At 48.5% G+C, this 15,451-nt stretch overlaps 1 long non-coding RNA gene across 1 annotated transcript; it reads right to left on the bottom strand.

Annotated features, from left to right (window-relative positions):
- Positions 1–2,231: 2,231 nt before the first annotated feature.
- On the bottom strand, positions 2,232–5,304 carry LOC129048638 (uncharacterized). The gene is made up of 3 exons (XR_008511153.2): positions 5,199–5,304; positions 3,810–4,325; positions 2,232–2,708 (listed from the first exon to the last, which is right to left on the bottom strand). It is a non-coding gene; the product is annotated as an uncharacterized LOC129048638 (long non-coding RNA).
- Positions 5,305–15,451: the final 10,147 nt, after the last annotated feature.

Here is a 15,451-nt window from a genome sequence, read left to right as displayed (position 1 = left end):
GTGATTTAGGAAGCCATGTGTTCCAGATGGCACAGTTCAAGATGGAGGAGAATTGCCCACCTGGTGTCAGATTGAGACAGGAAGGAGAAATGAACCTCTATGTGTTAAACCACTGAGATTTCTGGTCACTGCAGCATAGTCTAAGCCTCCTGACTAGTCAAATTGGATAGCCATAGTTGCATACTGAGGAGTTCTGAGAAGATTAGGGAGTCCTGAAATATTCAGGCCTTGAGTTGGCTACAGGCCCCATTCTAGACAAAGTGAGTCAAAAATCTTTAGAGAAGGGTCACAGTACTCTTTATTTTTTAAGGTGATACTGAGGAGAGGCTCGTACTGTTGTCTGCTATGTCTTCCAGAGAATCTCTCAAGAGAGGGGCACCATCCCATGAACATCTAGAGAGCAGGCTCTGGGGTGGGACTCCTTGGGCTAGAAGCCTACCACCACCCCATTCTAGCTTTATGCTGGATAATTTAAGGATCTACTTTGTAAAGTTATTGTGATGACTAAATGAGAGTTGATGTATTCGTTGTCTATTGCAGCATAACAAATTACCCCAAAACTTAGTGTTGTCGACAAAAAGAGTCTAACACTGTAAAATATTTGAAGAGGCTTATTCTGAGACAAACATGAGTGACCATGGCCCATGATACAGCCTTCAGGAGGTCCTGAGAACATGTGCCCAAGGTGGTCGGGGTGCAGCTTAGTTTTATATATTTTAGAGAGTCATGAGACTTCAATCAAATACATTTAAGAAATACACTAGTTTGGTCTAGCAAGGTGGGACGACTTGAACCAGGGGCCTCCAGCTTATAGGTAGATGTAAAAATTTTCTGATTGACAATTGGTTGAGTTTATCTAAAGACGTGGGATCAATAGAAAGGAATGTCTGGGTCAAGATAAAATATTGTGGAGACCAAATTCTTATTTGCAGAGGAAGCCTTCAGATGGTAGGCTTCAGATAGAATAGGTTGTAAAATGTTTCTTATCAGACTAAAGTCTGTGTTGATGTTAATGCCAGAGAGGTATAATGAGATATATCCAACCCCTACTTCTCATCAAGGCCTGAACTAGTCTTTCAGGTTAAATTTTAAGAATGCCCCGGCTGAGGAGGAAGTCCGTTCAGATGACTGGGGGCCGTAGAATTTTATCTTTGGTATGTGGTGCCATAAAACAGCCACCATTTACTATCTCATAGTTTCTATGGACCAGGAATTCAGGGGTGTTTCACTGGGCAGTTCTCACCTCTTGTGAGGGTGCTGTCACATACTCGCTGGTGCTGCATCATCTGAAGGCTCAAGTGGGGCTGGAGCATCCACTTCCAAGTTGTCTCACTCATGTGGCTGTTGGCCAGAGGCCTCATTTCTTTTCCACACAGGCTGCACCATGGGACCGCCTAAGTGTCCTCCCTGCATGGGGGCAGGCTTCCCTCAGAGCGAGTGATCCAAGAGACCAAGGGGGAAGTCGTGATGCACTGGCATCACACAGGTCAGCCCTGACTCAGTTTGGGCTGGGACTAAGCACGGAAAAGGATACCAGGAGGCAAGGATCCCTGGAGGCCATCTGTGAGGTTAGACAGCACAAGCTTTTCAAATATCAACTTATCTGATATATAATCTTACCCTTATCAACAGCATAACCATTTGATATCTGAAATGCTTCAAACCATGTCTGACATGGAATTACAACTCAGTAAACATTAGCTGTTTGTTATTACGAATAGAATGATCAGCAAACTCTATGGATTCCAGCTTTTCCACCATTTTATCCTCCTTCCCTCATTCCTCAACCACCCTCCCAGGTGGAGCCCAGCTGTATAAACACCTGTGCACCTGTTATGCCAGGCTGTGCACTGGGTGCTTGGCTCCCAGAAGGTAGGGGTCCACCTGGGCACCTCTTTGCCCCAGGGCAGAAAAACTCAAATAGAGACACAGAGGATGCTAGAAGCCAGGGAAGAAGAGGTTGAAAAATAATGAATGCTTACATGAGGGTGTCACAGTTAACAGGCTTGTTCGCCTCCATTATCCTACTAGAGAAAAAGTGGTGGAGTGGCTAAGAGCACACACTCTGCAATGAGATTGCCTGGGAGCAAATTCCAGTTCTCCTTACTAATTGTGCGAACTTGGGCAAGTTACATAACTTCCCCGGTGCCCAGTTTTCTGTGAAAAAAGGGAATAATAGTTCTCATTTTACAGGGTTGTTGTGTGAATGAAACAGTCTAAGCATTTAAAAGGCTCAGAACAGTGTCTGGCTCATATTGCTATTATTTTCTTTCTCATATCACCTGGGGCAGGGGGTGGGGGCAGTGGTTAAAGAGGAGATAAAGAGACAAGGGAATAAACAGATGCAGACACCTTAAAAATTCCAAGGCAAAGCTGGTGTTAAGACATAGCTCTCTAGGACTTTCCCCTAGAGTCTCCCTGGCTCAGTGGGTGCTGTTCACGCAGGGGAAAGCTTGACCGAGAGTGAGTCCATCACACTGTGAGTCACTGGGTCAGGGTTGCGCGCCCTCAAAGGCACCTGGCACGCTTCTTGGCTGACTTCTTCTGTGACCAGGGCCTCTGATAGCCCTGTTCCCCTCCCTGCATGTTGTTTGTATCTTCTTTTCCTAGTTTTCTTTCTTTCAGATGAGCTCAGGGGCTCCTGAGCCGATCATGTCTTCCTTTGATGGATGGGTGGCAAGGGAGTAGGGCTGGGGCCAGGGGCCCATCTGTGGAGGGTGGAGGCAGATGGAGTGGGGCAAGGCAGCAGGCAGGTAGGAGAAATCAAAGGGCTTCACATCAAAGAAAGAGAAGCCAATCAACTGGAGTATTCTCTGTCCTCTGACATTGGATCTGAGCTCTAATTTGTGAATCTTAGTTAAATTTTGAAAACCAAAAGCAAGGGGCTGCTGGACCTCCTGCCTAACAAAAGTGTTTGTTGAAAAGATTCAGAACCATGACAAAGATATAGCTCCCGCAGAGCTCTAAAGAGAAGGGAATTCAAGCTCCAGAAGGTGGGGACCCCACAGTGAAAATGACAAACAGGGTTCACACTCTCCTAGAGCTCATCTTCCAGTGGGCGTACACAGACAATGCCAAACAAGATCATTTCAGCGAGTGTGATATGTAAAAAAGATGCTCTGTGACTTTGGGTTGAGTGGTCAAGGAAGCCTCCCTGAGAAGGTCACACTGGGGCTGAACCCTGCGCAGCCACATGTGGATCCAGGGAAAGTGTGTTCTAGGGCGACCAAAGAGCTGGTGCCAAGGTCTCGTGCAGAAGGGAGTTCAATGTGATTGAGGAACAGAGGGAGGTCAGCGTGCCTGGGGAAAGTGCAGGGAGGAGAGGGGGCCCACTGAGCCGGGGAGGCTGGGACAAGGAGTGCAGGTGTTATGGTGAGCCTCGTGGCAGGTTTTAAGTGTAGGAGTGATGACATCTGATGGGTTTAAAGTGACCACTCAGCCATCCGGCACAGAATGGATTTCAGGGGACAACAGAAGGGGTGAAGCCTGTTAGGAGGATGTCAGGAGTCCAGGTGAGGGCTACACCTAGACTAGTGTGGACAGTGGAACTGAAGGGCATGGCAAGTGGACCCACATTGTGAACAGAGAAGAGAACCGCTCTTTACAACTCGTGAGGGAGCGATCACAAAGGAGCCTCACTTGACGGTGCCACAGGGTGGGGCTCTGAGGAAAGGAGGCAGATCACAGCCAGGTCTGCACTGTCTAGGATAAAAAGGGTTTGGGAAGAGTCCCTGATTCCAGCCCCATTCCTAGCATGAGTGAGTTTCTTTTATCCCAGGACTCAGCAGATGGGAGGGCAGGCGACTTACCCCGGGACTGGGCAGCTGATGGCGGGCCTTCTTTCCGGACTAGTGCTCCCCCTGCAGGAATCACTGAATGCATAGCTTAGAAAAGTGAGACGCTTCAGGGGGTTTGGAAAAGGGAAGTGCATTGGATGAGGCCAGGACACGTGTGTCATGAGGCCCAGAGTTCTGTGTTGTGGTAGCCTCTGAGCCCTGGCAGCTCCAACCCTGGGGAGGACTATCTGTGCAGCTTCCACTGTTCGTCTGGATGGAGTACACAGCTTCTGCAGGTGCTCCATCTTCGTCGGCAGCAAGGTTCAGAGGGAAAAGGTCCAGGACGAAGCTTAAGGAAGGACAGGTCAGCAGGGACCCACTTCTTACTACTCTCCCCCAGCTGGCCAGGCTCCCAGCAGCCCCACCTCCAGCAGGCAGGAGCAGCGGGGGACTGCTGGGCTGGAGACGGAATGAAGGTGCTGCAGCGGGGGACTGCTGGGCTGGAGATGGCATGAAGGTGCTGTAGAGGCACCCCTGGGAACCACTGTGCTGGTGGAGAGGGACAGAAGAGAGGAGAAAGGGCTTCAGAACAAACGCAGACCACTCAAGACTTGGTTTTCCCTGGGGCAACCTCCCAGACCTAAGTCCATTCACTCACTCACCAATATTTGAGACACCAGTGATACAGCCAAGAGGTAAAATGAGGAAAGAAGTGGGGAAGGAAGAAAAGAAGGGAGGGAGGAAAAAGAGAAAGGGATGGAGGAAAAGGGCACAGGCCCCGCCCTTATAAAACTCACAGCCTAGTAGAGAAAAAAACAGGAATCAAACAATTACAGGCCCATGAGTTGGAGGTTCCAGCCAGACTGAATGAGCGTGAATTCCTCTGAGCCTTTGAACGTGCTGTCCCTCTGCCTGGCCGTCTTCCCTGTGTCCCTCCCTCCTTTATCAGGGGAGGGAGCAGAACTGAGGCTGGGCCAGTAGGACATGTTCACCGGGGTAGCTAAAGGCTCAATTGAGGTCTGAGGAGGGGAGACTAGCAGGGCAAATAGTCCTGCCCCTGCCATCCATAGACGCTTCTCGTTCAGAGGGACCATGGCCTGGGGGGCTTTCTTGTGATGACCCTCAGCTGAGATATAAGTGGGACGGGGTTTCCTGTCCCTATGGCAGGTGCCATATGGCATGTGCCTCAACCTTTCACCAAGGACCAACCATGTGCCAAAGACTAAGCACTGGGGGATAGAAGGTGAACGAGACTGGTGTGGCCCCCCGCCCTGCTCTCAGACCTGCCGATCTCCAGGATTTGTTCTCTTGAGACTCCTGACGCTGCCTGGCCTGAGTCAGAACTAGCGATTCCTGATCTCTGCATATCCCTTCCCAGCCATCCAAGACAGCAAGAGCTAGTACTCTCTGGCTAACTCTTACCTATGCTTCCAGTCTCAGCCAGATGTCATGTCCCCAGCTCAGCCTCCCCGCGGGTCCCTTGACATGCTCCACAACCCCTGTACCTCCCCATCATTGCCCTGGGCCAGAACGGGCTCTGAGTGTGTCTCAATAGAGAAAAAAAACAAACTCTGAGGTCACAATACCACTTTGGCTTCTTAATTTTCTCTCCAATCTTTGGGGGGCCAGTGCCAACCAGGCCTTGAAGACTGATATTCCTCTACGCGATGAGAGATGCTTGCCTTCCTCTCTGGACTCTTATGGGACCAGCAAAGGGGATCCAGCCTTTCTTGTCATCAGAAGGCATGAGCTATAAATGTGATTCCCCAACCTGGCTGTATGTGCGACACTTGGGGAATTCCTAAAAATACAGATGCCTGGGACTCTAACTCCAAAGACACTGCCTCAGCAGATCTGTGCTGAGATCTGGGCATATACATTTCTTGGAACTTTCTCCAGCTTCCTGTACAAATCTACCTATTGCAGCAGCATTTGTAACAGCAGCAGGTTGGTAACAGCCTAACTGTCCACCAATAGGAAACTGGTTAAATAAATCATAGTCCCTCCAGACAATGGTATTCTGTGTGCCCTAGAAAGGAATGAAGAAGCTCTTAAGTACTGATAGAAGGAGACCTTCAGGATAGGTTATTGGGTTAAAGAAAAAAAAAAGCAAGGTATATAACATATACTATTTTTTCATCAAACTTTAATCAAACTTTTTCTGTAAAGAGCCTGATGGTAAATATTTTAGGATTTACAAGCCATGTATAACCTCAGCCTGGAGGCGCTGATGTGGCTTCAACAGAATAAACCTGTAAATGGAGTGGATCACAGAAAACTGAGGTGTTAGTCCTGAGTGGCCACTGGAGAAGACAGGCACCTGCGTTAGGACCCTCGGATGGAGGCTTCTGAAGAACCTACAGAGGCACCTGATGTTAAAGCACTAGCTTTTACCATTCTCAACCCCTAGAGCCAGAGAATAACCCTACAAAGCCAGCCAGCTATCCCTCCCCACTGTCCTCCCCACTCCAACCTTGCCCTGCCACCTGGAATAACATGCATCCCCCCTGCCACGAGATAGCCTTTTGATGTTACCCCCTCCTGAGCCTCCTTCTTTCTTTCCCTCCTCTATTTCCAGCTGCTCCTAATGTCACAAGGCTCCCAGACATCTACCCAGCCTCCTTTGTCTCTGACTGGTCTCGGTCCATCTGGGGCAGCCATCCTTCTCCTTGTTCCTGGAGCTCCCAGCTTTAGATCACTGGCACTCCTGGGGGGCCATCTCGTCGATTTTGACACTTTTATCTTCTGAGGATGATCCTTTTCCACACTGTAACTTCCCAGCCCTGAATTTGTCCAGAAACCGAAAACCACTGGACTTGGGGCCAGACCTAGCTGTGACCTCCAGGAAATTATTTCTCATCTCCAAGGCTCTGTTTCCTGATCTGAGGAAGTGGAGATAATAAAACCACCACTGAGGGATATGAGGATTCAAAGACCTAGTGTGCATGCCCGCCAGATGCTTTGTGTGACAACTTCTGGTGCCCAGTGTGAACGTGGAGATACTTTGCCCTCTCAGCGGACTCATCTCAGTGGATTAATCAGAAGTGCACACAGCTTTTGGGGTTTGCTGTGGAGAAGCTCGTGCTGTTTGGAAGGACTGTGGTTCGTGAAAAAGCCCCTAGATACCCTCAGCTCCTCCTACCCTATCCCTGCTGCAGAGGCTGAATTTATATCTGTGGTCAGGGCTGAGCCCGGAGGTCTATACCCAGAGCCGCACACCTAGGAATCGAGGGAACACTCTCTGAGGAAGCTGACTTAGAGACTCGGAAGTGCCTTCTTCAATCCTGGCAGCTGCCTGGTGCTGCTGGGCTTGGGAGGATTAGAGCAAGAAACCAGGGGCTGAGCACAGTGGCTCACGCCTATAATCCCAGCACTTTAGGAGGCTGAGGCAGGAGGGTCGCTTGAGCCCAGGAGTTTGCAACCAGCCTGGGCAACAAAGCAAGACTGCATCTGTACTTTTTTTTTTTTTTTTAATCAGCTGGGCTGTTGTGGTGTGTGATACTTGGGAGGCTGAGGTGGGAGGACTGCTTGAGCCCAGGTGGTTGAGTCTGCAGTGAACCCAGATTACACCATACTCCAGCCTGGGCAACAGAGTGAGACCCTGCCTCAAAAAAAAGAAAGAAAGAAAGAATAAAAAAAGAAAAAGAAAAGAAAAGAAACCCTATCCAGACACAGAGCCACTGCAAAGAGCCAGCAAAGATGTTTAATCTGTCAGATACGTTTAGCAGTGGAGGGAGCAAAACTGAGGCTGGGCCAGTAGGACACGTTCACCAGGGTGGCTGAAGGCTCAGTTGAGGTCTGAGGAGGGCAGACGAGTGGGGCAAATAGCCCTGCCCCTGCCATCCATAGATGCTTCTCGTTGAGAGGGACCATGGCCTGGGGGGGTTTCTTGTGATCTCGATGACACTCAGCAGTGACATGAGTGGGACGGGGTTTCCGGTCCCCATGGCATGTGCTTCCCCCCAACCTTTCACCAAGGACCTACCATGTGCCAAAGACTAAGCACTGGGGATAGAAGGTGAACGAGACCGGTGTGGCCCCCAGCCCTGCTCTCGGACCTGCCAATCTCCAGGGTTTGTTTTCTTGAGATTCCTGACGCTGCCTGGCCCGAGTCAGCACTAGGGATTCCTGATCTCTGCATATACCTTCCCAGCCATCCAAGACAGCAAGAGCTGTTGCTTCTCTTCTCAAATTTCTCCCTTGGCTTCTTGATTCAGAGTTTCATCCCAGCTATGGTTTAAAAAACAAACAGCAAACAAACAAACTAACCACACACTGAAACAAACCTCAGACTGCACAGAATGGAGGCACTGGCTGGAATCATAAAGATCATTTGTTCAATGTCCCTTTTTCTCACTGCCAGGCCAGTGCTCTTGTCTGCACCATGGAACCCATTATGGCTTGAGCCTTTCCAGATTGATTCCCCATAAACCTAATGAGGACATTGGAAAGGTGGGCTGAGGTAAGGTCGTGAAGAAACTCTAATGGAGCCCTATGGAGTTTGGAGTTTTGACAGCATACTGGGGACAATGGGAAGCCATTGACAGAGAAAAGCAGGACAGTGCCATGATGCATCTTCCATTCATTTACTACATTCAGTTAGCAAATATTTACTGAGCAGGTACTCCGTGCCAGGCTATGGGGATATAACATCGAACAAGATAGACAAGTTGCTCATCTTCATGTCTCCAGTGGGGAGACAGACAACAACCATGGTAAATAAATTAGAATGCACATCAGTTCACTGAATTAATAAGACTTTCCATGGAGTGGAGTGGTAGGGGGCAAGAAATGAGCAGGATGCTGTGATTCAGAATAAAAGAAGGAATCCTCTTTAGAGAGCATGGCTTGAGAAAGTTTCTCTAAGAAAGTGATCTTTTAGATGAGTCTTTAAAAAATGGGAAGAACCCAGTCTTTTCAAGAGCAGGGGAAAGAGCGTTACAGTTTGGAGCAGGGCGAGGGGTGGGTGGGAGATGCAGTGAGTGCACAGGCATTGCGGCTGGAAAGACTCTGGAGGACTCTTGGAACTGAAGGAAGGTTGGTGTGAATGGAGTGCTGAGGAAAGTGTTATGAGCTCAGGAGGCAGAGGGTGTCAGATGTCATCATGCTTACAGGCTACCACAGGTGAGAAATGGCAGTGTCATTAACCAAGGTGGTGCAGAGATGGAGAGAAATGGACCAATGTGAGTATATTTTGGAGAGAGAACCAGCAAGTCTTGCTAATGGATTAAATGGGAGGAAGGTGGGTGCAGCAGCAGGCAGAGGAGGAGGCAGTGATGTTTCCCACATCTCTGGTTGGAGCTGTTATTTACTAAGAATGGAGAAGCCTGGGAAGGTGGGACCAGGTTTCGGGGGTAAAACCAGATCAAGTTTACTTTCTGGAAAGCACTGAGAAGGATGGACTTGGGGAGGACAAGGCCAGTGCAGGGCGCCCTTCGGAGGCTAATCCAGTATTCCAGGTAAGAGATCATGATGAGGATAGGCTAAGGTGGTGAAGAGGGATGAAGGGAATACCCATGTCTCTGCTAAACAAGCAAAGAGAAGAGTTTCCCACTGCTTCAGATGCTATGAATTTCATTTTGTGAGATGGCTCAACAGACCAACCAGAGGGAGGAGTTCTTTTTGGATAAGGTTGAAATGAAACCAACATATGGAGAGGAGTAGAGGCAAATGATGTGGAAAATGCGGTCACGAGAGACACCAGGCAGAGACTGCAGCAATGCAGTGTCTTCTGCAGCTGGCTGTTTGACATGGGAGAGAGGAGTCTGGATTCACCATCTGTGCCAGGGAGAAAGCCATCCTAGGAAACCAATGGCCGGCAGCCATGCCCATGCACCCTGGATGACCATGGGGGTTCCCTGGGGCTCTGCAGCCCGGGTGACTTTCTTGGGAGGTTTGGGACAAGCATTCAGAGGCTGTGGGCATAGCAGGCTCTGGGATTTCTGCCCTTGATGCCACCGTTACCCAGACCCCTAGAGCTGGGTCCCAGATGGTGCAGCTGAGATGAGCTCTCTTCTCCTTAGCCTCACTGTCCTCCAGCAGTGCCCCTTCCAGCCTCTGAGATTAGCAAAAGGCAGTGGCTGGTGGCACTGACTGAGTGACCACTCAGTCAACTCTAGTCCCTGTCAGGATAGCCATGTTTTTCATTCATTTGTTCATTCATTCCTACATGCATTCAGTAAATCCTGACCGAGTATCTGTGACTGCAGGCACTGTCCCAGGCCCTGCCCTCGAGAAAACACAGATCGGGAATTGGACAATGCGGGCTACCAAGCCCTCTCATTCCCTTCTTCCTCATCCTGTCACTGCTTCTGGTCCTTGAGGCCCAGAGCTGACCCAAATCATTACCCAGGACCCATTCCAGCCCTTAGCCCTGGCACTGCTGATTCTAAGTCCATTTCTTAATTTTATTTCATGAGACTAAAATGTCGTCAGAAATCAGGTTGTAAAGGACACTGAATAATATTTTTCTGAGTCTGGGCTTTATTCTGAGTATTTGTTTGAGTATTTTAGGCAGGAGAGTGACATTAGATTTCCATTTGCAAGACACCTGCAGCAATGCGGAGGAAGGATGGGAGGCGGGGAGAGACGGATGGCACGATGGGAGGCAGGGAACTAGTTTGGAGGCCTTTGGACTCGTCCAGATGAGAGGTGACAAGGACTCCTTGCCATGTCCCCCCCACCCAACCCCATCACATGACACCTACTCTCAGAAAAGAACAGACGAGTCCTCTGATGTGTGGAAGGGCTCAACCCAGTGGAGGCAACTGTGTACATATTTGAAGTTCAACCAACATTGGGCATCTTTTATTTCTCAGACTCCTTCATGTACAATGAATCCCCTCCAAGCTGCATTGCCCGGAAAAAATACTTTCCATCTCTCTCTTTTAGAGATGAAAAACTGAGACTTAGCTCTAAGCAGACCTAAATTTGAATCCTGGCCCCACCACCTGTCCAGGTGTAAAAAGTTCCACTGTGGACTGACTGCGGGACTTGCATGGTTGCCATGAGCAAAACCTGATCTGGAAGAGTTGTATCTAATGGGCCCTAATGGTGGCATTTCAGAAGCACTGAGGAGACCCTGGGGGCTTCTGCAGCTGGGTCTGGGGAGCAGGGTTGAATGGGTGCCCTGGGTGGGCCTGCCTTGCCTGCTCTGTCTTCTGCCTTCTCTGCCTATGTTGCCCAGGGCCTAAGTGAGAGAGTTCTGTAGGTGAAGGGTCTGGGCCTGAGCTTTTCTTTTGCAGGAAGCTTCTCTCTTTGTGGGGTTCTAGGAGAGGCCTGCCCACTACCCCGCCTTCCCTCAGCTTTCCTGGTCTTTGTTCCGATTTTAGGCCAGGGTGGGAAGATAAGGAGGACGACTGCGCCATCTGCTGGGCATCTTGGGCAAGCTCCAGCTGCGCCCAGGTGAGGTTTGGCTTTTGCGCATGAGAACCTTGGGTCACCAAACAGGGTATGGCCCCTTGACCAATGATCTCTTTTATAGAAGTAGCCCCAGGGACTTCCAGTTCAGCTGATGCCAGGAAACTCTCGGTACCCACAGAAGCTGCCCATTATCTGTGCGCTCAGGTGTGGGGAACAGAAAGGTGAACAGTGTGTGGGGGAAGGCACAGACACAGACCGTTAAAATGCAGTGTGCTGAGGGATGATGGAGAAAATGCAGGTGGAGAAGACAAGCCAGTTAATTTGACTTCCTGGGCCCGTTAGGTGCTGCTCCTGAATCCAGAAGCATGAATAGGAATTAGGCCAGGATTAAGGGAAGGCATTCCAGAGAGAGGGCATGGCGGGGCAAAGCCCTGGTGACCATGCTGCCACCTCTGCTCAGGCCCAGGGCTAGTGCCTCTTTCCTGCCCTACTCCAGCAGTTGGAGACTTTGCTGACCCCTTGGAAGTGCTGGTCCCTGAACTCTACAGTGGCAGGAGCTCAGAAGATCCACGTCTGCCCCTCCACTTACCACCTCAGCAGCAGCTCCTTCCTACCCTCAACCAGAGTTCCCAATCCCTACCTCTTCCTACCCAAGCCAAATAGTGTGGTTGGGAGACCGCTATGAACAAATCTCCCACGCTCACAGACTCGAAACCAATAAAAGCCAGAAATCAATGCTGGAGAATGAAAGCAAGGTGGAGAATGATGAAATCACCAGTTGGTGAATTAGGGCCCAGCTGAGGTCGATTTAGGACAAGCAATTCAAGTGAGCGTGAATTCTATCAGTCTGCTATTCTATTGCATTCAATCTAATTCAGGCATGGTTTACTACACAGGTCAAATCCTGTGAGTTTGTGGAAAAAGTGGGATGCAAAGGGACATTTATGGGGCAATCTACTGTGCGCCAGTCACAGTGGAAGCTAACATGGATACTGAGTCAATGAGACATGGTCTCTGTCCTCAAGAAGCACTCACATCACCACCTGCTCCTCCCCACCACTGCATAGTTCCTTTCTGTTCTTTTCTATTCCTTCAGAAAACCTGCTTCTGGGAAAGCCACTGATAAATTAAGCCACACTGAGCTGTAGTCAGCTGAGTGGGTGTTTATGACCGTACCTGTGAATTGTCTCTCACTATCTGCTCTATTTCAGTAAAATACAGAAACCCACTGGCTCATTCTCCTGCCCTCCCCCACCCCAACGTGTTAGCTACACACAAGACCATCCAGCAGAGACTGTATTTCCCAACCTATCTTGCAGCTAAGTATATACAGATCATGTGATTGAGGCCAGTGGGATACGAATGAAAATAATGTGGCAACTTCTGGGGTATACCCTCCTCCTCCTCATCCTCTTCCCCTTCCCTCTTTCCCATGGCTGGGATATAGACTTGGAGGGTGATGGGGCACAGGCTTTGCTCGCAGCAATGAGGGCAATGCTTGGTGGTTGGTGAAACAAGATGGAAGGATTCTGAGTCTATGAACCAGAGCAGAACCATCCTACCCGCTCAAAGCCCCTACCAGCTCAAACTTTTACATAGAGAGAAACTTCTAAATTCTTTAATCCATGGAAGCTGAGCTTTTGTTAAAGCAGCCAAATCAATATGCTAATACAGTGACTCTTGATCCCTGATGTTTAATAAGCAAATAAGCAAAAATATCTTGAGTAAAAGCTTTATCAGAGTTCCTGAAATTCTAACCAGAGGCCACCCCCTGAGCTGGGGATCCAGCATGTGTATAACAATGACCCCATGCCCTCTGATATCCCAGGGCATCTCTCAAATCCTTTATCATTCAGTTTGTTGGGACAGTATTGTATTTTACTGTGTGGTATGAGTGCTAGGTCATACGGCTAGTTCAACATTGATAACAATAGCCAAGAAAGTTCCATTCTTCAGCTTGTGGGTCTATGCAGTTTACTGTAAATTATGAGATGCATTACTTAAGTAGTTATCTTATCTCTACTTACAGATGAGACCTAAAAGCCCATTAGAGACTTTCCCAAGGGCCTGAGGCTAATAGAAACTCAGCCTCTCAGACTAACCTTCAAGAGCTCTTGACACTTCCCCAAATAAAGAACCATTCCCTCTCCTTAGAGTTTAGGGTCCTCTGACACCAACCAGGAATACTATTAGAAAATCTTATTTTTTCTTTCTTAAAGTACTTGTAAAAAGGACAATTAAATCACAGAAATGTGAGCACCAAATAAAGAAGGAAGTTGTGCAAAGGTCAACATTATGCTGGTAAGAGAATGTTTAGGAACGATCAATATTTGGAAGCCAATGGTCACAGGTTCACAATTGTTCTTGTAAATGTTCAACCACTGGAAAACTTTCAAAATGCCAGGTAGCCGATGGTTTCTAGATTAAAATATTAAAAAATAATAATTTTTTAAAAAACTGTCACTTCTGATAACATCTCAGCTTACTGAACAAAGTAATGGAGAGCCTCTCGCACCACGCTGGACTTGTTTCCTGGAAATTTGTAAATACCAGACCACAGAGCTTGACTAATGACTATTGGACATGGTGCCCACTGTGTGTGTTTAGATAATTGGCTTGTGTGGGAAGAACCCAAATGTTTGATCCTCGTGCCAATTTGTCTCTGGACCTAAAAATCACCAGAAAAGGGAGGCAAAGGAAAATGACCATGATCCAGATGGAGATGGTAAGGCAGGACTGATGACAGAGTGAGCCGAAAGTTGCCAAATTAAGGGGAAATTTAGGTGATCTGTAAAGAATCATGAGTTTTCTCTTCCCCAGAGTGAGGCAGGAATGGAGAAACCATGGGCTTTTGAGTTGAAAGCCCCGGATACAAGTTCCAGCTCAGCCCCGGACTACTCTGAGCTGACTTCTCCTCAGTAAAATGCACAAATACTTGTGAATGGATGCTCCAATAACCTCAGAAGGTTGTGTGAAGAGGTAAGATGATATCTAAGAAAATGTTTCAAGTTCTCTCATGTGCCACACAGGTGAGGAGATTTATCATTATGAGAAAAAAAGCTGAAATGGGGTGTCAGGGCATGTATTATTACAATTCTTTTTTATTTCTATTTTGAGACAGGGTCTCACTCTGTCACCTAGGCTGGAGAGCAGTGGTGCGATCTCAGCTCACTGCCACCTCTATCAAGCTCAAGCAATCCTCCTACCTCAGCCTCCTGAATAGCTGGGACTACAGGCACACACCAGCATGCCCAGCTGATGTTTGTATTTTATGTAGAGACAGAGTTTCACCATCTTGCCCAGGCCAGTATCAAACTCTTGGCCTCAAGTCATCTGCCCGCCTTGGCCTCCCAAACTGCTAGGATTGCAGGCGCAAGCCACTGCACCCGGCCACAATTCTTTTGAACAATTCTTCTTCTTTTTGCTTAAGCAAAAGAGGAATCTTTTGGTTCCAATGACAGGTGTCAGTAGTCATCAGAACTAATCACAAATATCCCACTTCTCTTCCGTCCTGGCACATGGTAAGATTCAGCTTCTCTGCCCTTTCATGGTTAGGTGTGCCCATATGATTTGACTGTTACTTCTGGGCAGGAGCTTTAAGATCACAGGTGCAATTTGCCATAGTCCCTTTCCCTGCCTTGGTGATTGTGGAGGCATGTGTTGAGATGAAGCTTCCATCATCCTGGGCCCTTAGTGATTACAGTGAGCAGAATACCCGCCCTCCTCCTCCAACCTGCAGTGAATGTGCAGCATTGGCAAAGAAACTTTAGTTGTGTAAAAAGCCACTACAACCTTGGGATTGTTACTGCAGCATAACCTTGTATTGAGTATATGTTCTTATTTTCTGTATTCTTTGTGCTCTAGCATTTGGGTCCTTCATCCAAAGAGGTTGCCCCATTCAAGGCTAGCAAATTCCTAGAGAGAGAGAAAGAGAGAGAGCGAGCAAACAATTCTCCTGGGAGCATGCCTTTGATGTACAAACCAGCCAATCCGGAGCCCACATTCCCAACCATCTTCTTCTTTTTAAAACCAAACTCTCACACACCAAGCCAATATCCCCTCTGCCCTAAGTCACCCTAGGGTCAGACAACTAGGGACCATCCCTATGGCCCTGAACCCATCCAAATTATTCAAACTATCCAACCCTAAACTTAGCCAGCATATGTACCTTGTCTTAACCATTCCTTCCTATGAAAACCCCAATAAAGGCTTGGGGCCATGCTCTCCCCTCTCCCCTCTCCCTGCCTCCTGACCAACGCTTACCCTTCCGAACCATGTGGCCCCGTGTGCCACACCTCCTGCTTCTAGAGCTC

Source organism: Pongo abelii, chromosome 9 (genome assembly GCF_028885655.2).
Source record: "Pongo abelii isolate AG06213 chromosome 9, NHGRI_mPonAbe1-v2.0_pri, whole genome shotgun sequence".
Classification (NCBI taxonomy): Eukaryota; Metazoa; Chordata; class Mammalia; order Primates; family Hominidae; genus Pongo; species Pongo abelii.
This window is presented reverse-complemented; position numbering and strand designations above follow the sequence as displayed.